This window comes from Ranitomeya imitator, chromosome 6 (genome assembly GCF_032444005.1).
Source record: "Ranitomeya imitator isolate aRanImi1 chromosome 6, aRanImi1.pri, whole genome shotgun sequence".
Lineage (NCBI taxonomy): Eukaryota > Metazoa > Chordata > Amphibia > Anura > Dendrobatidae > Ranitomeya > Ranitomeya imitator.
Genome location: NC_091287.1, coordinates 83,906,772 through 83,930,426, shown reverse-complemented (window position 1 = coordinate 83,930,426; position 23,655 = coordinate 83,906,772). Strand labels below are relative to the sequence as shown.

General features: G+C 44.7%; 1 protein-coding gene across 2 annotated transcripts in view; it reads left to right on the top strand.

The window, feature by feature from the left end:
• HDAC9 (histone deacetylase 9) overlaps positions 1-23,655 on the top strand; it is a 774,871-nt gene that overhangs the window by 213,221 nt on the left and 537,995 nt on the right. The window lies entirely within an intron of this gene.

Genomic DNA, 23,655 nt, shown 5'->3' with positions numbered 1-23,655 from the left:
TTGGACACACCTTCTCATTTAAAGATTTTTCTTTATTTTCATGACTATGAAAATTGTACATTCACACTGAAGGCATCAAAACTATGAATTAACACATGTGGAGTTATATACTTCACAAAAAAGTGTGAAACACGTGTGTGATGAGTATCCCATGTCGGGGCCCCACCTTAGCAACTGTACGGTATATACAGTCATGGACAAAAATTTTGAGAATGAGACAAATATTAATTTTTCCAAAGTCTACTGCTTCATTTTTTCTAATGGCAATTTGCATATACTCCTGAATGTCAGAGTGATCAGCTTAACAGCAATTACTGTACTTGCAAAGTCAATATTTGCCCAGAAAATGAACTTTAACCCCCAAAACACATTTCAACATCATTGCAGTCCTGCCTTAAAAGGAGCAGCTAACATCGTTTTAGTGATTGATCCATTAACACAGGTGTGGGTGTTGATGAGGACAGGTCTGGTGATCAATCAGTCATGATTAAGTAAGAATGACATCACTGGACACTTTAAAAGGAGGCTGGTGCTTGGTATCATTGTTTCTCTTCAGTTAACCATGGTTATCTCTAAAGAAACACGTGCAGCCATCATTGCACTGCAAAAAAATGGCCTAACAGGGAAGAGTATCGCAGCTACAAAGATTGCACCTCAGTCAACAATCTATCGCATCGTCAAGAACTTCAAGGAGAGAGCTTCCATTGTTGTCAAAATGGCTCCAGGGCACCCAAGAAAGACCAGCAAGCGCCAGGACCGTATCTTAAAACTGTTTCAGCTGCGGGATCGGACTACCAGCAGTGCCGAGCTTGCTCAGGAATGGCAGCAGGCTGGTGTGAGTGCTTCTGCACGCACTGTGAGGCGGAGACTCTTTGAGCAAGACCTGGTTTCAAGGAGGGCAGCAAAGAAGCCACTTCTCTCCAGAAACAGCATCAGGGACCGACTGATATTCTGCAAAAGGTACAGAGAGTGGACTGCTGAGGACTGGGGCTAAGTCATTTTCTCTGATGAATCCCCTTTTCGATTGTTTGGGACATCTGTAAAACAGCTTATTCGGAGAAGAAGAGGTGAGCGCTACCACCAATCTTGTCTCATGCCAACTGTAAAGCATCCTGAAACCATTCATGTGTGGGGTTGCTTCTCAGCCAAGGGAATCGGCTCACTCACAGTCTTGCCTAAAAACACAGCCATGAATAAAGAATGGTACCAGAATGTCCTCCAAGAGCAACTTCTCCCAACCGTCCAAGAGCAGTTTGGTGCCCAACAATGCCTTTTCCAGCATGATTGAGCACCTTGCCATAAAGCAAAGGTGATAACTAAATGGCTCATGGAACAAAGCATAGAGATTTTGGGTCCATGGCCTGGAAACTACCCAGATGTTAATCCCATTGAGAACTTGTGGTCAATCATCAAGAGACGGGTGGACAAACAAAAACCAACAAATTCTGGCAAAATGCAAGCATTGATTATGCAAGAATGGACTGCTATCAGTCAGGATTTGGTCCAGAAGTTGATTGAGAGCATGCCAGGGAGAATTGCAGAGGTCTTGAAGAAGAAGGGTCAACACTGCAAATATTGACTTGCTGCATTAACTCATTCTAACTGTCAATATAACCTATTGGTACTCATAATATGATTGCAATTATATTTCTGTATGTGATATAAACATCAGAGAAACACTAATAAAAACCAGAGGGCAGCAGATCATGTGAAAATATAATTTTGGTGTCATTCTCAAAAATTTTGGCCATGACTGTACTCTTTGGCGCCATCGCTCTCATTCTTTAAAGGGAACCTGTCACCCCGTTTTTTGAGATTGAGATATAAATACTGTTAAATAGGGCCTGCGCTGGGTGTTACAATAGTGTATGTAGTGTACCCCGATTCCCCACCTATGCTGAGAAATAACTTACCAAAGTCGCCGTTTTCGCCTGCCAATCAGGCTGGTCAGGTCGGGAGGGCGTGTTCACAGCGCTGGTTCTTCCTCAGCTTTACGTTGGTGGCAGAGTGGTGTCCGCATGTTGAGGTGACTAATCCACTGTGGGCACGTGAACAAGCAGCGCGCGATCTGCGCTGTCATCCCTTTCGTCGGTGGGGGCGGCCATCTTCCTGGACCCGCGCGTGCGCAGATCGAGTGCTCTGCTGCACGGGGCTTCAGGAAAATGGCCGCGGGATGCCGCGCGTGCGCATTAGAGATCGCGGCGGCCATTTTCCCAAAGCCGAGATGCAAACTAAAAATCTAAAAAAAGAAGCAGCAAACTGTGAATACTAGGGTTGAGCGAAACGGGTCGGCCACTTTCAGAAGTCGCCGACTTTTGGCAAAGTCGGGTTTCATGAAACCCGACCCGACCCCTGTGTGGGGTCGGCCATGAAGTCGGCGATCTTCTGAATGTGGTATCGGAATTCCGATCCCGATTTCCGATATGTTTGCAATATCGGAAATCGATATCGGAATCCATATTTAATGTAAAATAAAGAATTAAAATAAAAAATATCGCTATACTTACCCTCTGACGCGCCCTGGTACTAACCGGGAACCTTCCTTCCTTTGAATCAGCGCTTCCAGGACCTTTCGGTGACGTCGCGGCTTGTGATTGGTCGCGCGGCCGCCCATGTGACCGCTCGCACGACCAATCACAAGCCGCCACGTCACCGCGACTGTTGTGAGTTCTGTTTTTGGGCTCCCTCTGGTGGTTGCTGATGGTACTGGGTGACTTGTCTTTCCTGGGTTTCTGGGTTCCACCTGTTCCATCAGCATATGGGAGTTTCCTATTTAACCTGGCTTTGCTGGCATTTCCTCGCCGGTTTTCAATGTATCCAGTGTGTCTTGTTACCTCTGCTCCCTGCTCCTAGAACCTTCTGGTCAAGCTAAGTTTGGATTTTCCTGTTTTGGTGTTTTGCTTTATTTGGTTTTTAGTCCAGCCTGCAGATATGTGATTCTTGCTGCTGGTTGCTCTAGTGGGCTGAAATTGCTCCTCATGTACCATGAGTTGGCACATGAGTTCAAGTAATTTCAGGATGGTTTTTTGAAGGGTTTTTCGCTGACCGCGCAGTTCACTTTTGTATCCTCTGCTATCTAGCTTTAGCGGGCCTCATTTTGCTAAAACTGTTTTCATACTGCGTATGTGCTTTCCTCTCATTTCACCGTCATTATATGTGGGGGGCTGCTATTTCTGTGGGGGATTTCTCTGGAGGCAAGAGAGGTCTGTGTTTCTTCTAATAGGGGAAGTTAGATCTTCGGCTGGAGCGAGACATCTAGGATCATCGTAGGCACGTTCCCCGGCTACTTTTATTTGTGTGCGGTCAGCTCAGGTTCCATCGCCCTAGAGCTTGTTTGTATCTGTGCTTGTCCTTTAGTGATCCCCTGCCATTGGGATCATGACAGTATAACCGGCCCACAAAGTGTTAATTGTATTGGCTGAAGTAGGAGGATAAGTAGTCTGAGGAAGTTTTTTTTTTTTTTTTCTTTCTCTTTCCCTCAGAGTTTGCTGCCTAGCCTTATTGCAGCCTGGCTACTTCCTCCTCCTCTTAATCTTTGAATGGCTTTGATCCCAGCTGTTTATCATGGACGTCCAGAGTTTGGCTTCCAGCCTGAATAATCTTGCCACTAAGGTTCAAAATATACAGGATTTTGTTGTACATGCTCCTATGTCTGAACCTAGAATTCCTGTCCCAGAGTTTTTTTCTGGAGATAGATCTCGTTTTCTGAATTTTAGGAACAATTGCAAGTTGTTTCTTTCTTTGAAATCTCACTCCTCTGGAGACCCTGCTCAGCAAGTCAAGATAATTATATCTTTCCTGCGGGGTGACCCTCAGGATTGGGCATTTGCATTGGCACCAGGGGACCCTGCGTTGCTTAATGCGGATGCGTTTTTTCTGGCATTGGGTTTGCTCTATGAGGAACCTAACCAAGAGATTCAGGCTGAAAAAGCTTTGTTGGCCCTCTCTCAGGGGCAAGATGAAGCAGAAATTTATTGTCAAAAATTTCGGAAGTGGTCGGTACTTACTCAGTGGAATGAGTGCGCTCTGGCTGCAAAGTTTAGAGATGGCCTTTCTGAGGCCATTAAAGATGTTATGGTGGGGTTCCCTGCGCCTGCTGGTCTGAATGAGTCTATGACTATGGCTGTTCAGATTGATCGGCGTTTACGGGAGCGCAAACCTGTGCATCATTTGGCGGTGTCGTCTGAACCGTCACCTGAGATAATGCAATGTGATAGAATTCAGTCCAGAAGTGAACGGCAAAAGTATAGGCGGAAAAAAGGGTTGTGCTTTTATTGTGGTGATTCAGCTCATGTTATATCAGCATGCTCTAAACGCACAAAAAAGGTTGATAAGTCTGTTGCCATTAGTACTCTACAGTCTAAGTTCATTCTGTCTGTGACTCTGATTTGTTCATTATCATCCATTTCCGTCGATGCCTATGTGGATTCAGGCGCTGCCCTGAGTCTTATGGATTGGTCATTTGCCAATCGCTGTGGGTTTAGTCTGGAGCCTCTGGAAGTCCCTATTCCTTTGAAGGGAATTGACTCTACACCTTTGGCTATGAATAAACCTCAGTACTGGACACAAGTGACCATGCGTATGACTCCCGTTCATCAGGAGGTGATTCGCTTCCTGGTACTGTATAATTTGCATGATGTCCTAGTACTTGGTCTGCCATGGTTACAAACTCATAATCCAGTCCTTGACTGGAAATCAATGTCTGTGTTAAGCTGGGGTTGTCAGGGGGTTCATGATGATGCACCTCCAATTTCTATCGCTTCATCTACTCCTTCTGAGATTCCTGTGTTTTTGTCTGACTATCGGGATGTTTTTGAGGAGCCTAAGCTCAGTTCGCTTCCTCCTCACAGGGATTGCGATTGTGCTATAAATTTAATTCCAGGCAGTAAATTTCCTAAAGGTCGTTTGTTCAATCTGTCAGTGCCAGAGCATACTGCTATGCGGGATTATGTTAAGGAGTCCTTGGAAAAGGGACATATCCGTCCATCTTTGTCCCCTTTGGGAGCAGGTTTTTTTTTCGTGGCCAAAAAAGATGGTTCCTTGAGGCCTTGTATAGATTATCGTCTTTTGAATAAGATTACCGTAAAATATCAGTATCCTTTGCCATTGTTGACTGATTTGTTTGCTCGCATTAAGGGGGCTAAATGGTTCACTAAGATTGATCTTCGGGGTGCGTATAATCTTATACGAATAAAGCAAGGTGATGAGTGGAAAACCGCATTTAATACGCCTGAGGGCCATTTTGAGTATTTGGTAATGCCTTTTGGACTTTCTAATGCTCCTTCAGTCTTCCAGTCCTTTATGCACGATATTTTCCGTGAATATCTGGATAAATTTATGATTGTGTATTTGGATGATATTTTGGTTTTTTCTGATGACTGGGAGTCTCATGTTCAGCAGGTCAGGAAGGTGTTTCAGGTCCTGCGGGCCAATTCCTTGTTTGTAAAAGGCTCAAAGTGTCTCTTTGGAGTCCAGAAGATTTCTTTCTTGGGGTATATTTTTTCCCCTTCTACTATTGAGATGGATTCCGTCAAGGTTCAGGCTATTTGTGACTGGACGCAGCCTACATCTCTTAAGAGTCTACAGAAGTTCTTGGGCTTTGCTAATTTCTATCGTCGTTTTATAACTAATTTTTCTAGTGTTGTTAAGCCTTTGACGGATTTGACTAAGAAGGGTGCTGATGTTGCTAATTGGTCTCCTGCGGCTGTGGAGGCCTTTCAGGAACTTAAGCGCCGGTTTTCTTCTGCTCCTGTGTTGCGTCAGCCTGATGTTTCGCTCCCTTTTCAGGTTGAGGTTGATGCTTCCGAGATTGGAGCGGGGGCGGTTTTGTCACAGAGAAGCTCCGATGGCTCAGTGATGAAGCCATGCGCGTTTTTTTCTAGAAAGTTTTCGCCGGCTGAGCGGAATTATGATGTTGGTAATCGGGAACTTTTGGCCATGAAGTGGGCATTTGAGGAGTGGCGTCATTGGCTAGAGGGTGCTAGACATCGTGTGGTGGTCTTGACTGATCACAAAAATTTGATTTACCTTGAGTCTGCCAGGCGTCTGAATCCTAGACAGGCTCGTTGGTCACTGTTTTTCTCTCGTTTCAATTTTGTGGTTTCATACCTGCCAGGTTCAAAGAATGTGAAGGCGGATGCTCTTTCTAGGAGTTTTGTGCCTGACTCCCTTGGAAATTCTGAGCCCTCTGGTATCCTTAGGGATGGGGTGATTTTGTCTGCTGTCTCCCCAGACTTGCGACGTGCTTTGCAGGAGTTTCAGGCGGGTAAACCTGATCGTTGTCCGCCTGAGAGACTGTTTGTTCCGGATAATTGGACCAGTAGAGTCATCTCCGAGGTCCATTCTTCTGCGTTGGCAGGTCATCCTGGAATATTTGGTACTAGAGACTTGGTGGCCAGGTCTTTTTGGTGGCCTTCCTTGTCGAGGGATGTGCGTTCTTTTGTGCAGTCTTGTGAGGTTTGTGCTCGGGCTAAGCCTTGCTGTTCTCGGGCCAGTGGATTGTTGTCACCTTTGCCTATCCCGAAGAGGCCTTGGACGCACATTTCCATGGACTTTATTTCGGATCTCCCTGTCTCTCAAAAAATGTCCGTCATCTGGGTTGTGTGTGATCGCTTTTCTAAAATGGTTCATCTGGTACCCTTGCCTAAGTTGCCTTCCTCCTCTGAGTTGGTCCCTCTATTTTTTCAGAATGTGGTTCGTTTGCATGGGATTCCTGAGAACATCGTTTCTGACAGGGGATCCCAGTTTGTGTCTAGATTTTGGCGGACGTTCTGTGCTAAGATGGGCATTGATTTGTCCTTTTCGTCTGCATTCCATCCTCAGACGAATGGCCAGACTGAACGAACTAATCAGACCTTGGAAACTTATTTAAGGTGTTTTGTTTCTGCTGATCAGGATGACTGGGTTACCTTTTTGCCGCTGGCCGAGTTTGCCCTTAATAATCGGGCTAGTTCTGCTACCTTGGTTTCTCCTTTCTTTTGTAATTCGGGGTTTCATCCTCGTTTTTCCTCTGGTCAGGTGGAACCTTCTGATTGTCCTGGAGTGGACATGGTGGTGGATAGGTTGCATCGGATTTGGAGTCATGTGGTGGACAATTTGAAGTTGTCCCAGGAGAAGGCTCAGCAGTTTGCTAATCGCCGTCGCCGCGTGGGTCCTCGACTTCTTGTTGGTGACTTGGTGTGGTTGTCTTCTCGTTTTGTTCCTATGAAGGTCTCTTCTCCTAAGTTCAAGCCTCGGTTCATCGGTCCCTATAGGATCTTGGAAATTCTTAACCCTGTGTCATTTCGTTTGGATCTCCCGGCATCGTTTGCTATTCATAATGTGTTTCATCGGTTGTTGTTGCGGAAGTATGAGGTACCTGTTGTTCCTTCGCTTGAGCCTCCTGCTCCAGTGCTGGTGGAGGGAGAATTGGAGTATGTTGTGGAGAAGATCTTGGATTCTCGTGTTTCCAGACGGAAACTCCAGTATTTGGTCAAGTGGAAGGGTTATGGTCAGGAGGATAATTCTTGGGTGGTTGCCTCGGATGTTCATGCTGATGATTTGGTTCGCGCTTTTCATAGGGCTCATCCTGGTCGCCCTGGTGGTTCTCGTGAGGGTTCGGTGACCCCTCCTCAAGGGGGGGGTACTGTTGTGAGTTCTGTTTTTGGGCTCCCTCTGGTGGTTGCTGATGGTACTGGGTGACTTGTCTTTCCTGGGTTTCTGGGTTCCACCTGTTCCATCAGCATATGGGAGTTTCCTATTTAACCTGGCTTTGCTGGCATTTCCTCGCCGGTTTTCAATGTATCCAGTGTGTCTTGTTACCTCTGCTCCCTGCTCCTAGAACCTTCTGGTCAAGCTAAGTTTGGATTTTCCTGTTTTGGTGTTTTGCTTTATTTGTTTTTTAGTCCAGCCTGCAGATATGTGATTCTTGCTGCTGGTTGCTCTAGTGGGCTGAAATTGCTCCTCATGTACCATGAGTTGGCACATGAGTTCAAGTAATTTCAGGATGGTTTTTTGAAGGGTTTTTCGCTAACCGCGCAGTTCACTTTTGTATCCTCTGCTATCTAGCTTTAGCGGGCCTCATTTTGCTAAAACTGTTTTCATACTGCGTATGTGCTTTCCTCTCATTTCACCGTCATTATATGTGGGGGGCTGCTATTTCTGTGGGGGATTTCTCTGGAGGCAAGAGAGGTCTGTGTTTCTTCTAATAGGGGAAGTTAGATCTTCGGCTGGAGCGAGACGTCTAGGATCATCGTAGGCACGTTCCCCGGCTACTTTTATTTGTGTGTTAGGTTCAGGGTCGCGGTCAGCTCAGGTTCCATCGCCCTAGAGCTTGTTTGTATCTGTGCTTGTCCTTTAGTGATCCCCTGCCATTGGGATCATGACACGCGACGTCACGCAAGGTCCTGCAAGCGCTGATTCTTAGGAAGGAAGGCTGCCGGAAAGAAGCAGGGCGCGTCCGAGGGTGAGTATATACCTAATAGGAATATACTCACCCTCGGACGCGCCCTGCTTCTTTCTGGCAGCCTTCCTTCCTAAGAATCAGCGCTTGCAGGACCTTGCGTGACGTCGCGGTGACGTCGCGGCTTGTGATTGGACGCGCGAGCGGTCACATGGGCGGCCGCGCGACCAATCTGAAGCCGCGACGTCACCGCGACGTCACCGCAAGGTCCTGGAAGCGCTGATTCGAAGGAAGGAAGGTTCCCGGTTAGTACCAGGGTGCGTCAGAGGGTAAGTATAGCAATATTTTTTATTTTAATTCTTCATTTTACACTTAAATATGGATCCCAGGGCCTGAAGGAGAGTTTCCGCTCCTTCAGACCCTGGGAACCATTGGAAACCCAATGCACTGCATTGGGTTTCGAGTTTCGGCCGACCCCGACCCCGACTTTTTTATAGGATCGGCCGATTTCACTCGACCCGACTTTTGAAAAAGTCGGGTTTCGTGAAACCCGACCCGATCCTATAAAAGTAAAGGTCGCTCAACCCTAGTGAATACCAAAATTTGTGTCATTCTTAAAATATTTGGAAACGAATATTGAGTTGACCGTGGAGCAGCAGTTGTTGTTTGTCAATCCAGAACTCAGGCTTAACTAAATAACTATAAGAAATTAGGAAAAAGTACATTAGCTACAGTTCATCATTGCAAAGAATGTAATGCTAAAGTACTTTAGGCAAACAGCGTCCGAACCCACTGACAGCTACGGTATCTATTGGGTATGTGGGGCTTTAGCATTATCTGCACCTATCAAACATTTATGGAATATCCTGTAGTTGGAAATAACCTTTAAACTTTACTTATTTAAAAAGATACTACTTGTGGTTTGTTCTGTACACGTTTTTGTTCATGTGGCCATGCTTATGTATATAGTATGGGAAGTACAAGTACATCAAGTGCTTGGTCTGCTTTTAGCCATCCATACCTTCTTTAGAATTTTTGCTCCATACATACAGTAAACAAAGTATTTTTAGATGTTACCATCAAATAAAATCTAATGGTTTTGTTTTTCACAAATGTAACTTTTGTCACATTTCATTATGTTTTTTGGGGGGGAATCCTACTACTGTATAATAAAGGTCAAAATGTCAAAATTAATGGGAATTATTAGTACAAAAACCAGCAATTTAAGTAAAAACCCCAACTTCTGTAGTCATACCCTATTATTTACTTCAATAGGTCTTTGTGAGCAGTCATGCACTTGCATGGACACAGGTCTCTTGACAGAGAATCGAGAAGAGGTCACTCACTACCGATCCCCATGGAAAATGTACCCCCTACTCATAAATAATGGGGTTGTAATGTTGAAACTCTCAGCAATCATACCATTATCGCCTATCCTATTTTGTTCAAGGGATAACATCTTCAACTGGATGTTGCATGAAAGGAGATTTGGAATTTGAAGCTCTGCAATAAAATGTAATCCTAGACCGCCAACACAATGTTACACCATATCATAGCATACTATTAAATTTTATTAAAATATGATAAAACTAACCTAACCTCCTGGGATATCACATGCAAAACCTTAACAATCGTCCACAATCTTAGATAATAGGTAGCATTACAAAGTATTAGAAATTAAAAAGTTATTCTCAAAATAGTGATCCTTTAGCCCTGGAATAGGCAATGACTTACTAGTTTCTGGGAAGTCAAATATTGAGGCATCCAGCGATTCTGAAAAGTTGTGTATGCTTGACCACTATTCCATTCGTATTCTATGGGACTGCCCAAATAGCTAACCAGTGTGCTCAGGTTTTTCTGGCAGTCTCATAGACAATGAATGGAGCAGAGGCCAAGCATGCATCTACTATATATCTTGGGTATCACCCTTTCACATTTAAAGAGCTGAGATGCATTGAACTTCCAGGGATAATACAGGAATACAAGACGTCACAAGAATATACGAGTAAAAACACATGCATTTCTGCAAAGAGTGAAATGTCCCATCAGATCAATATGGTTGCACCCACCAAATGGACAAGTTTGGCAAGTGTAATGAACAGTTTATGGATTTTTTTGAATATCTCGTTTAAACCACCACTAAAATGGATACAAATACATAACACCAAAGAGAAAATTTGTTTAAAAAGCGAAATAGTGAAGCTAATTAACAGATATGAATCCATAACTATTTGTGGCATTGTTAAAAATTTGACTTCCTGTCTGTGGATTGTACATGGGGTGAGACCTCGCTGTTACTTATGTGTCTTTGTTTAGCTGTGGGATGCTTGTATGGTGATACTTAGTCACGGATCTCACTGATAGATGCTGTGAAGTTTCTAAATTTAGTCTATAATAAATAGTTTTCTCTATTCATGATTATGGGAGAGATGACATTAGAATGAAATATGGAAGAGATTTACAAAGAATTGTGAGCTAACAGCATAAACAATGTCATTGGTTTTATCGACTGCTCCTGCTGCTGATACAACTTTATACTAGAAGTTGAATATATGTCTCATGTGTAGTGCACATTGCTTTGCTTCATAATGACTGCTGCAAATTTGTGACAACATAGCAAAGCGGAGGAATTGTGCCAAATGTTCCAAAATTAAGTAATAAATTTACACCAACTCGCTAGACATATACAACATTTTCAGTTCTCATAGCTGGCAACTACATTACTAAAATCTGTGTGTCTTGAGGGGTCTAGTTTAAAAAATGGGGTCATTTGTGTATTTTTTTGCTGTTTTGGCACATCAGTGGCTCTGCAAATGTGACATACAGTGGGGGGAAATAAGTATTTGATCCCTTGCTGATTTTGTAAGTTTGCCCACTGGCAAAGACATGAACAATAAAATTATATTTAAGGGTAGGTTCATTTTAACATGGAGAGATAGAATATCAAAAATAAAACAGGGTCTCTTGTTGAGGTTTCTGCTGTTTTGGTAACTCAGGGACTCTGTAAATGCAGATGGCGTCCACAATCTATTCCACCCAAATTTATGCTCCAAATACCAAATAGTGCACCCTAATAGCAGTGTTTGACCACATATTGGATACTGCCACATTCAAGAAAAATTGTGTAATATATTTTTCACCTTTTACCCCTTATTAAAATTAAGAATTTGCAATTAAAGCAATATTTTAGTGGAAAACATGTAAGTTTTTATATTTTTTATTGCACGTTGCCTTCATTCCTGTTTAGCACTGCAAAGGTTAACACATTTCTTAACAGCAGTTTAGAATAATTTGAGGAGTGCAGTTATTAAAATATTATCACTTCTGGGTTTTCTTCGGATATATCGGTCCCTCAAAATCCCTTCAAATCTGAATTGGTCCACACAAAGTGACACATGTCAGATTTTAAAAATGAGTCTTTGTCATTAAAAGGAATTGATCACTAGGATTTTGCTAAATAATCTGACAGCAGCATGATGTAGGAGCAGAGACTGTCATTACAGGGATGTGTAATTTACTGGGCTGTATTTTGCTGTTTCAGTACAATATGTGTTTTAACAGCAGGAGATTATCACCATGGGACAGGTGTCATTGTGCAGCTTAGTCCAACCATGCTCCAGCAATAATTAGCTGCCTTCTGTGACTATACATTCTACTCGGATATTCGGAAAGCTGTGGTGTGGCCTTGGTTATACACAGCTCAACAACTTAGCGCTGCTAAATCTGCAGCAGAGAAAACTGTGACTCATAACTGTTGCAAGCAGTAAACCAAGTGATAAACTGCTGGAATCAGGGTCTCTGCCCCGACCTCATGCTGCTGTCAGACAACATAACAAAAGCCTGCTGATAGATTCCCTTTAAGCTGAAAATTGGCTCTGTCAATATGTAGTTAAACTGGTGAATACAGCTCTAATTTTTCACCTGCCAGTTATGAGTCTACTGTACGGTATTCATGAGCACGTCCCTTGTCTTAACCAATGATTAAAGGTCACCGTGGATCTGCATGTATGGACAGCTGTATTCTGCATCATCCGGACATTTTTGTTAAAAAAGCGCAGACCTGTCTCTATAATCTTAAATGGGACACCATATTGTGATGACACATCCACTTTATCTTCAGCACTATAAATCAATGCCTCCTATTATTAGCGTTGCATATGTTTTATTTAGTGAAGGCTATATTTATCCCCCACAATAAACACTTATTTCCTTGTGCTCAATGCTGAAGTACGTAATGACAACTAATGAATCTAGTGATGTGTGATCGTGCTGGGATGAGGTGTTACCCGACCATTCTCGGGTGCTAACAGAGTGTTTTAGCGTTCTCGAAAAATATATTCGAATTCCCGCAGTTGCATGTGTGACGGCTTTTAGACAGCTACAGGACACATTATGGTTGTCACACGAGTGTACTCAGATAACACCTAAGTGAATCCCTTCTCCATGTTTTCACACTGTAGAGTTTCATACTCACTGTGCTGCAGTTTAAGGTAGACACTAGTGATGAGCGAATATACTCGGTACTCGAGATTTCCCGAGCACGCTCGGGTGTCCTCCGAGTATTTGTAAGTACTCGGAGATTTAATTTTCAGTGCCGCAGCTGATTGATTTACAGCTATTAGCCAGCTTGATTACATGTGGGGATTCCCTAGCAAGCAGGCAACCCCCACATGTACTTATGCTGGCTAACAGATGTAAATCATTCAGCTGCGGCGCTGAAAACTAAATCTCCGAGCACTTACAAATACTCGGAGGACCCCAGAGCGTGCTTGGGAAATCTCGAGTACCGAGTATATTCGCTCATCACTACTAGACACGAGAAGCGGTTTCATGAAAAAAGTCCAGGCAGGTTTATTAACCCCTTCATGACCCAGCCTATTTTGACCTTAATGACCTGGCCGTTTTTTGCAATTCTGACCAGTGTCCCTTTATGAGGTAATAACTCAGGAACGCTTCAACGGATCCTAGCGGTTCTGAGATTGTTTTTTCGTGACATATTGGGCTTCATGTTAGTGGTAAATTTAGGTCAATAAATTCTGCGTTTATTTGTGATAAAAACGGAAATTTGGCGAAAATTTTGAAAATTTCGCAATTTTCACATTTTGAATTTTTATTCTGTTAAACCAGAGAGTTATGTGACACAAAATAGTTAATAAATAACATTTCCCACATGTCTACTTTACACCAGCACAATTTTGGAAACAACATTTTTTTTTGCTAGGAAGTTATAAGGGTTAAAATTTGACCAGCGATTTCTCATTTTTACAACGAAATTTACAAAACCATTTTTTTTAGGGACCACCTCACATTTGAAGTCAGTTTGAGGGGTCTATATGGATGAAAATACCCAAAAGTGACACCATTCTAAAAAATGCACCCCTCAAGGTGCTCAAAACCACATTCAAGAAGTTTTTTAACCCTTCAGGTGCTTCACAGCAGCAGAAGCAACATGGAAGGAAAAAATGAACATTTAACTTTTTAGTCACAAAAATTATCTTTTAGCAACATTTTTTTTATTTTCCCAATGGTACAAGGAGAAACTGAACCACGAAAGTTGTTGTCCAATTTGTCCTGAGTACGCTGATACCTCATATGTGGGGGTAAACCACTGTTTGGGCGCACGGCAGGGCTTGGAAGGGAAGGAGCGCCATTTGACTTTTTGAATGAAAAATTGGCTCCACTCTTTAGCGGACACCATGTCACGTTTGGAGAGCCCCCGTGTGCCTAAAAATTGGAGCTCCCCCACACGTGACCCCATTTTGGAAACTAGACGCCCCAAGGAACTTATCTAGATGCATAGTGAGAACTTTGAACCCCCGGGGGCTTCACAAATTGATCCGTAAAAATGAAAAAGTACTTTTTTTTCACAAAAAAATTCTTTTAGCCTCAATTTTTTTCATTTTCACATGGGCAACAGGATAAAATGGATCCTAAAATTTGTTGGGCAATTTCTCATGAGTACACCGATACCTCACATGTGGAGGTAAACCACTGTTTGGGCACATGGTAAGGTTCGGAAGGGAAGGAGCGCCATTTGACTCTTTGAATGAAAAATTATCTCCATCGTTAGCGGACACCATGTCGTGTTTGGAGAGCCCCCGTGTGCCTAAACATTGGAGCTCCCCCACAAATGACCCCATTTTGGAAACTAGACCCCCCAAGGAACTTATCTAGATGCATATTGAGCACTTTAAACCCTCAGGTGCTTCACAAATTGATCTGTAAAAATGAAAAAGTACTTTTTTTTTCACAAAAAAATTCTTTTCGCCTCAGTTTTTCATTTTCACATGGGCAATAGGATAAAATGAATCCTAAAATTTGTTGGGCAATTTCTCCCGAGTACGCCGATACCTCATATGTGGGGGTAAACCACTGTTTGGGCACACGGCAGGGCTCGGAAGGGAAGGCGCGCCATTTGACTTTTTGAATGGAAAATTAGCTCCAATTGTTAGCGGACACCATGTCGCGTTTAGAGAGCCCCTGTGTGCCTATGCATTGGATCTCCCCCACAAGTGACCCCATTTTGGAAACTAGACCCCCCAAGGAACTTATCTAGATGCATATTGAGCACTTTAAACCCCCAGGTGCTTCACAGAAGTTTATAATGCAGAGCCATGAAAATAAAAAATAATTTTTCTTTCCTCAAAAATGATTTTTAGCCTGGAATTTCCTATTTTGCCAAGGGTAATAGGAGAAATTGGACCGCAAATGTTGTTGTCCAGTTTGTCCTGAGTACGCTGATACCCCATATGTGGGGGTAAACCACTGTTTGGGCGCACGGCAGGGCTCGGAAGGGAAGGCACGCCAATTGGCTTTTTAAATGGAAAATTAGCTCCAATCATTAGCGGACACCATGTCACGTTTGGAGAGCCCCTGTGTGCCTAAACATTGGAGATCCCCCACATATGACCCCATTTTGGAAACTAGACCCCCAAAGGAACTAATCTAGATGTGTGGTGAGGACTTTGAACTTCCAAGTGCTTCACAGAAGTTTATAACGCAGAGCCATGAAAATAAAATAAAAATTTTATTTTCTCTAAAATGATTTTTTAGCCTGCAATTTATTATTTTCCCAAGGGTAACAGGAGAAATTTGACCCCAAAAGTTGTTGTACAGTTTCTCCTGAGTACGCTGATACCCCATATGTGGGGGTAAACCACAGTTTGGGCACATGTCGGGGCTCGGAAGTCAAGTAGTGACATTTTGAAATGCAGACTTTGATGGAATGCTCTGCGGGCGTTACGTTGCGTTTGCAGAGCCCCTGATGTGGCTAAACAGTAGAAACCCCCCACAAGTGACCCCATTTTAGAAACTAGACCCCGAAAGGAACTTATCTAGATGTGAGGTGAGCACTTTGAACCCCCAAGTGCTTCACAGAAGTTTATAACACAGAGCAGTGAAAATAATAAATACGTTTTCTTTCCTCAAAAATAATTTTTTAGCCCAGAATTTTTTATTTTCCCAAGGGTTACAGGAGAAATTGGACCCCAAAAGTTGTTGTCCAGTTTCTCCTGAGTACGCTGATACCCCATATGTGGGGGTAAACCACTGTTTGGGCACACGTCGGGGCTCAGAAGGGAAGTAGTGACTTTTGAAATGCAGACTTTGATGGAATGGTCTGCGGGCGTCACGTTGCGTTTGCAGAGCCCCTGGTGTGCCTAAACAGTAGAAACCCCTCACAAGTGACCCCATTTTGGAAACTAGACCCCCCAAGGAACTTATCTAGATATGTGGTGAGCACTTTGAACCCCCAAGTGCTTCACAGACGTTTACAACGCAGAGCCGTGAAAATAAAAAATCATTTTTCTTTCCTCAAAAATGATGTTTTAGCAAGCAATTTTTTATTTTCTCAAGGGTAACAGGAGAAATTGGACCCCAGTAATTGTTGCCCAGTTTGTCCTGAGTACACTGATACCCCATATGTGGGGGTAAACCACTGTTTGGGCACATGTCGGGGCTCGGAAGTCAAGTAGTGACGTTTTGAAATGCAGACTTTGATGGAATGGTCTGCGGGCGTCACGTTGCGTTTGCAGAGCCCCTGGTGTGCCTAAACAGTAGAAACCCCCCACAAGTGACCCCATTTTGGAAACTAGACCCCCCAAGGAACTTATCTAGATATGTGGTGAGCACTTTGAACCCCCAAGTGCTTCACAGACGTTTACAACGCAGAGCCGTGAAAATAAAAAATCATTTTTCTTTCCTCAAAAATGATGTTTTAGCAAGCAATTTTTTATTTTCTCAAGGGTAACAGGAGAAATTGGACCCCAGTAATTGTTGCCCAGTTTGTCCTGAGTACACTGATACCCCATATGTGGGGGTAAACCACTGTTTGGGCACATGTCGGGGCTCGGAAGTCAAGTAGTGACGTTTTGAAATGCAGACTTTGATGGAATGGTCTGCGGGCGTCACGTTGCGTTTGCAGAGCCCCTGGTGTGCCTAAACAGTAGAAACCCCCCACAAGTGACCCCATTTTGGAAACTAGACCCCCCAAGGAACTTATCTAGATATGTGGTGAGCACTTTGAACCCCCAAGTGCTTCACAGACGTTTACAACGCAGAGCCGTGAAAATAAAAAATCATTTTACTTTCCTCAAAAATGATGTTTTAGCAAGCAATTTTTTATTTTCTCAAGGGTAACAGGAGAAATTGGACCCCAGTAATTGTTGCCCAGTTTGTCCTGAGTACACTGATACCCCATATGTGGGGGTAAACCACTGTTTGGGCACACGTCGGGGCTCGGAAGGGAAGGAGCACCATTTGACTTTTTGAATAAAAGATTGGCTGGAATCAATGGTGGCGCCATGTTGCGTTTGGAGACCCCCTGATGTGCCTAAACAGTGGAAACCCCTCAATTCTTACGCCAACACACCCCTAACCCTTATCCCAACTGTAGCCGTAACCCTAACCACAACCCTAACCGCAACACACCCCTAACCACAACCCTAACCCCAACACACCCCTAACCCTAACCACAACCCTAATTCCAACCCAACCCTAACCCTAAGGCTATGTACCCACGTTGCGGATTCGTGTGAGATTTTTCCGCACCATTTTTGAAAAATCCGCAGGTAAAAGGCACTGCGTTTTACCTGCGGATTTCACCTGCGGATTCCACCTGCGGATTCCTATTGAGGAATAGGTGTAAAACGCTGCGGAATCCGCACAAAGAATTGACATGCTGCGGAAAATACAACGCAGCGTTTCCGTGCGGTATTTTCCGCACCATGGGCACAGCGGATTTGGTTTTCCATAGGTTTACATGGTACTGTAAACCTGATGGAACACTGCTGCGGATCCGCAGCGGCCAATCCGCTGCGGATCCGCAGCCAAATCCGCACCGTGTGCACATAGCCTAATTCTAAAGGTATGTGCACACGCTTTGGAAAACGCTGCGGATCCGCAGCAGTTTCCCATGAGTTTACATTTCAATGTAAACCTATGGGAAACAAAAATCGCTGTACACATGCTGCGGAAAAACTGCACGGAAACGCAGCGGTTTACATTCCGCAGCATGTCACTTCTTTCTGCGGATTCCACAGCGGTTTTACAACTGCTCCAATAGAAAATCGCAGTTGTAAAACCGCAGTGAAATGCGCAGAAAAACCGCGGTAAATCTGCCATAAATCCGCAGCGGTTTAGCACTGCGGATTTATCAAATCCGCTGCAGAAAAATCCGCAGAGGACCAGAATATGTGTGCACATACCGAAACCCTACCCCTAACCCTAACCCTACCCCTAACCCTAACCCTACCCCTAACCCTAACCCTAACCCTACCCCTAACCCTACCCCTACCCCTACCCCTAACCCTACCCCTAACCCTAACCCTAACCCTAGTTCTAACTCCAACCTTAGTGAAAAAAAAAAAAAATTCTTTATTTTATTATTGTCCCTATCTATGGGGGACAAATGGGGGGGGTCATTTACTGTTTTTTTATTTTGACCACTGTGATAGATTATATCACAGTGATCAAAATTCACATTGGAACGAATCTGCCGGCCGGCAGATTCGGCGGGCGCACTGCGCATGCGCCCGCCATTTTGGAACATGGCGGCGCTCGGGGAAGAAGACTGACGGACCCCGCCAGGATCGGTAAGTATAAGGGGGGGAGATCAGGGCACAGGGGGGGGAGATCAGGGCACGGGGGGGCGTCGGAGCACGGGGGGGGAGGGATCGGAGCAAGGGGGAGAGTGATCGGTGTGCGGGCGGGTGGATCGGTGTGCAGGGGGGGGGGATCGGTGTGCAGGGGGGGTGGTTCGGAGCACGGGGGGGGATCGGAGTGCGGGGGGGTTTGATTGGAGCACGGGGGGGTGTGATTGGAGCACGGGGGAGCGGACAGGAGGACGGGGGAGCGGAGCACAGGACGGAGGGGAGCGGGCCACAGATCGGGTGGCTGGGGGGGCGATCGGCGGGGTGGGGTGGGTGCACATAAGTGTTTCCAGCCATGGCCGATGATATTGCAGCATCGGCCATGGCTGGATTGTAATATTTCACCATTTTTTTAGGTGAAATATTACAAATCGCTCTGATTGGCAGTTTCACTTTCAACAGCCAATCAGAGCGATCGTAGCCACGAGGGGGTGAAGCCACCCCCCCTGGGCTAAACTACCACTCCCCCTGTCCCTGCAGATCGGGTGAAATGGGAGTTAACCCTTTCACCCGATCTGCAGGGACGCGATCTTTCTGTGACACAGCATATGCGTCACAGGTCGGATTGGCACCGACTTTCATGACGCATACGCTGTGTCACAGGTCGGGAAGGGGTTAAGACTGCATAAACCGCTCAGGGAACCAAACAAAAGCTTTTTCAGGCAAAAAGTGAAAACATAAAGTAAAAAGTCCATACAATATTGCGGGTTTGCTCTCTCAGGATAGAGTCCGGTTCTTTAGGCCTTAACACAGAGGAGATCCGCACATCCCCAGACACTGAATGAGACACTCGGACTCCATTTTATCTGCCAAACAACGCCCGTGGGGTGGGGATATGTGAGCAGTCATTCCCACCCATCTCTGTTGACTGCTCGTAAAACCTGGCCCTGGGATATCCTAATAACTCTCTTAGGGTACCGTCTCACAGTGGCACTTTGGTCGCTACGACGGCATGATCCGTGACGCTCCAGCGTCGCACTATTATAGCTCCAGCGTCGTAGACTGCGGTCACACTTCGCAATGCACGGCGCTGGAGCGATTATTTCATGACGTATTTGCGATGTTGAAGTCGTACGGGACAGTCGTACGGGCATGTCACACAGGAGGTGCTCTCACAATTCAGAGCACATTTTGCATAATCTATGCGTGACGTTGTTCACGAGGGGCGTGTTGTGCTGCTAGCTAACTACACCTGTAATGTGCTGATTGGCCGTTGGTTACTGTACGCGCATTGGTTGGAAAAATTGTCACCTGAGCGCTATTGTTTATTGTATAGTTTAAAGTCCAGGGAATTTAGTTCTGGTTCAAGCACGTGCTCCAAAGAGAAAAGAATACAGCGCTCGAGAGCCGCAGTTTTATCGGCCAGGAACAATAGTACCACGTCTGTCGAATGAGCGCACAGTATTGTACCGCCCAATCAGCACACAGGAGGTGGAGAATTTGGTGCTCCTACGTATCAAGCTCCTCCACCCATTACATCGTAAACAATATCGTGCACACCTTTGTTACACGATGCGATCATGCCGCCATAGCGGGACACTTGACAACGAAAGAAAGTTTCAAACGATCTGCTACGACGTACGATTCTCAGCGGGGTTCCTGATCGCAGTAGCGTGTCAGACACAGCGAGATCGTAAGTATATCGCTGGAACGTCACGGATCGTGCCGTCGTAGTGACCAAAGTGCCACTGTGAGACGGTACCCTTAGAACTATTTGTGCTGGAGCATGCTTTCTGAGCTCACATCACAGAAGCTACCAACCGCGATGATACATATCTCTCCTCAAGGACCCGTGCGGCGGCCATCTTACTACACGTATTCACAAGCCCGAACATTGCATAACTCCAAGCATTTTACTTTAAAAACTCTCATCGTTGAATTCTAAATATAGAATAATATCCAGGTGAAGTAGATAGGAGACGGGAAGGTAATTATTTTTACTGTGCTGCTTTTAGAAGCAGAACATATAGCACCTTTCTAGCTCCTCTTCTACTTCTTCTATTTATTTTTAGCTCGTTCTATGACCTTTTTTCACTTCTCCATTTGGCAACACGTTAAGATGTAAAAATCCTTGCTGAGGCTAAAATACATTTAAAATCACTGGCATATTACAATGGACAGAAGCGACACCAGATCTGGGCCCAGAGTGACTTTACGCGTTGCGTGCTCTTCTAGAGGTATGGCGTATTTCTGACTATTAGAATAATAGTGTGTTTGTATTAATACGGAGAACATCAAACGGACAATTTAGAAACTTAAGGTCTTAAAGTGGATATTAAATATTCATACATTTATAATATATTGTGGAATTTATTTTTCTAAATCTCAGAATAAACACATAAAGGAAGTGCTAAACAGTAAGGGAATGTGCACAGATGGCAGTTCTATGCCAGCTTTGGGGTATGGCAAATATTTTTTACCCCCTAAACAATAGACTATTAGACATAAAAATTTAAAATAAGAATTATTTGTTATTATATTCTTCTGCTTTTTATTTTTTTATTAGTGTTTTGTAGGGTTTTTTGTAACTATTTATTACCCTAGCCCCAAACCTAGCTCCATCTCTAAACTAGCTCTGTTCATAACCATAATCCTTACTTTAATTCTACTCTTACCATAACCCTATTCTTAAACCTAACTCTTGCCTTAACCCTAGTTCTAGTTCTATCCCTTAACTTAATTGGGTTTGTAAAAAGAACGTAAGAAGTTAAAGTTTTCTATAATTTTAGTGTTTTTTGTTTTTGATTTTTTTTTTTTTACAGGGGAAATGTTCATAAATTTGGGACAACTCATGTCTCTGCCTATCCTCAGTCGTTATATCAGTTGCTGCCTATGCAGAGTGCAGCAATTGATCATAAACTCATGTCAACTTTTGAGCTCTAAGAACCTTTGGCACTGACCTAGATGTCAAAGAAGCTCCTAGTTGCTTTTATCAGCGAGTTTGTTGGCTGTCAAGTGGGCGCTCACTGTGCTGCATCAATAAGAAGCAGAAATAGGTGTGGGAGCAAAATTTTGCACCTACCTCTATAATTTAGTGCCTGGAGAAATCTCCACACACCCTCTCCCCTAGCAACGCCACTGACACAGGGTAGTTATGCTGAGGATTTTCCAAGCAGAAAATACTCAATATATTACAGTCATACAATTGTCATACAATTGTACCAAATCTCATCCTCATGCTGAGTAGAATATATGTGGCTATGTGATGATTTTTAAATCTCCAACATCTCAATTTATGTTGCAAATTTTCATCTTGCATTCTTTGAAAATTATGGTAAATTCCCCAAAAAATCAATTTTGGCATACACGAACATTTTGCTCTGGATTTGCCACAGATTTTGTTGTAAATCTGTGTCTTAACGCACAGACATGTAGAGACACAGACATGGCAGGTCCGTGAGAAGTACCTGCCATTACATCATGGTCATGTGACCGCGATGTCATCACAGGTCCTGCGCCCATACCAACTCTGGGACCGGAAGCTGCCACGTGCACTGCACACAGGGCCAGGACTTCAACGGAGTATATGTTTATTTTTTATTTTAAGTCTGTGTACTACATGGCTCTGTGCTGTATACTCGGTCGCTGCGCAATATACTACGTGGCTGGGCAATATACTACATGACTGGGCAATATACTATGTGGCTGGGCAATATACTATGTGGCTGAGCAATATACTATGTGGCTGGGCAATATACTACGTGACTGGGCAATATACTACGTGGCTGGGCAATATACTACATGGACATGCATATTCTAGAATACCCGATGTGTTAGAATCGGGCCACCATCTAGTTAAACATATTTTCCGTTTACATGGCATGCCTGATAAAATTGTCAGTGACCAGGGTCTCCAGTTTGCGTCTCGTTTTTGGAGAGAGCTCTGTCGTTTACTCAGCATATAACTAAATCTCTCCTCTGCATCTCATTCCGAGATGAATGGGTTGGTAGAGAGAGCCAACCAGACTCTGGTGACATATTTGTGACATTGTGTCTCTGCTAGGCAGGATGACTGGGCATCTTTGCTACCTTGGGCAGAATTTGCTCTGAACAACGCCGTAGCCGATTCCACTGGGCAGACTCCTTTTCTCCTTAATTATGGCCAGCATCCACGAGTCCCTGTGCCCATGCCTGTGTCCTCCACTGAGTCCAGGGTGGCAGACTGGGCAGTGGAGGCACATGACATTTGGGACTGAACACAGGATGCCATTCGGGCTTCCAAGGAGAGAATGAGGGTTTCTGCCGATGCTCACAGGCGCCCCACTCCGACCTTCGCTCCTGGCAACTTAATGTGGCTCTCCGCCCGTAACATCAGGCTGCAAGTTGAGTCCACTAAGTTTGCGCCTCGCTACATTGGTCCTTTCAAGGTTCTGGAACAGGTTAACCCTGTGGTCTACAGTTTGGCTATTCCTCCGCGCCTTGGTATCACCGACACCTTCCACGTTTCCCTCTTAAAGCCCATCTATATGCCCCGGTTTTCTGAGTCATCTGCTGGGACATCGGGTTCGTCCACAGATGAGTATGAGGTGAATGCTAGCATGGGGTGCAAGGTAGTACGTGGCAACTGGTGGACTGGAAGGGCCACGGCCCTGAGGACAGAACCTGGGAACCTGTAGAGCACATTCGGGCTCTGCTGCTCATTGCAGCCTTTGAGCGCAGCGAGGCCCAAGGGGGGGAGGGGGCCTAGGAGGGGGGTAATGTTAGGAGTCGAGTTCACGCCACTGTACAGGGGGAATCTCGAACCATGTCTGCTGCGGTCTCTCATTCTGCATAAGCCGCAGTGGAGCCTGCTCAGCGGAGACGTCGGTCCCAGCGTCTTGCTCAGTCTCACTCTGTGCAAAGGGTTACTGCTGCTTTTCCTGCTTCTGCTATTGAAGCCAGTGGTGGGCAAGGCGAGCAGACACTTTTGGGACTAAGTCCTGCTTTTCCCCTTCTGAACATGCCCAGGGCAAGGTCTCCCGTTGGAGATCGAGGGTCACATGCTCAGATACTGCAGCAGATCCCATTGGTCCTCCATGAAGGTCCTGAAGGTGCTCAACTTCTGTGACAGCCTCCCATTGGTCCTTCTGGGAAGGTCCTGTACATGCTGCAGCTATAAAAGGTTTGCATGGCCGCACGGCCATGCGC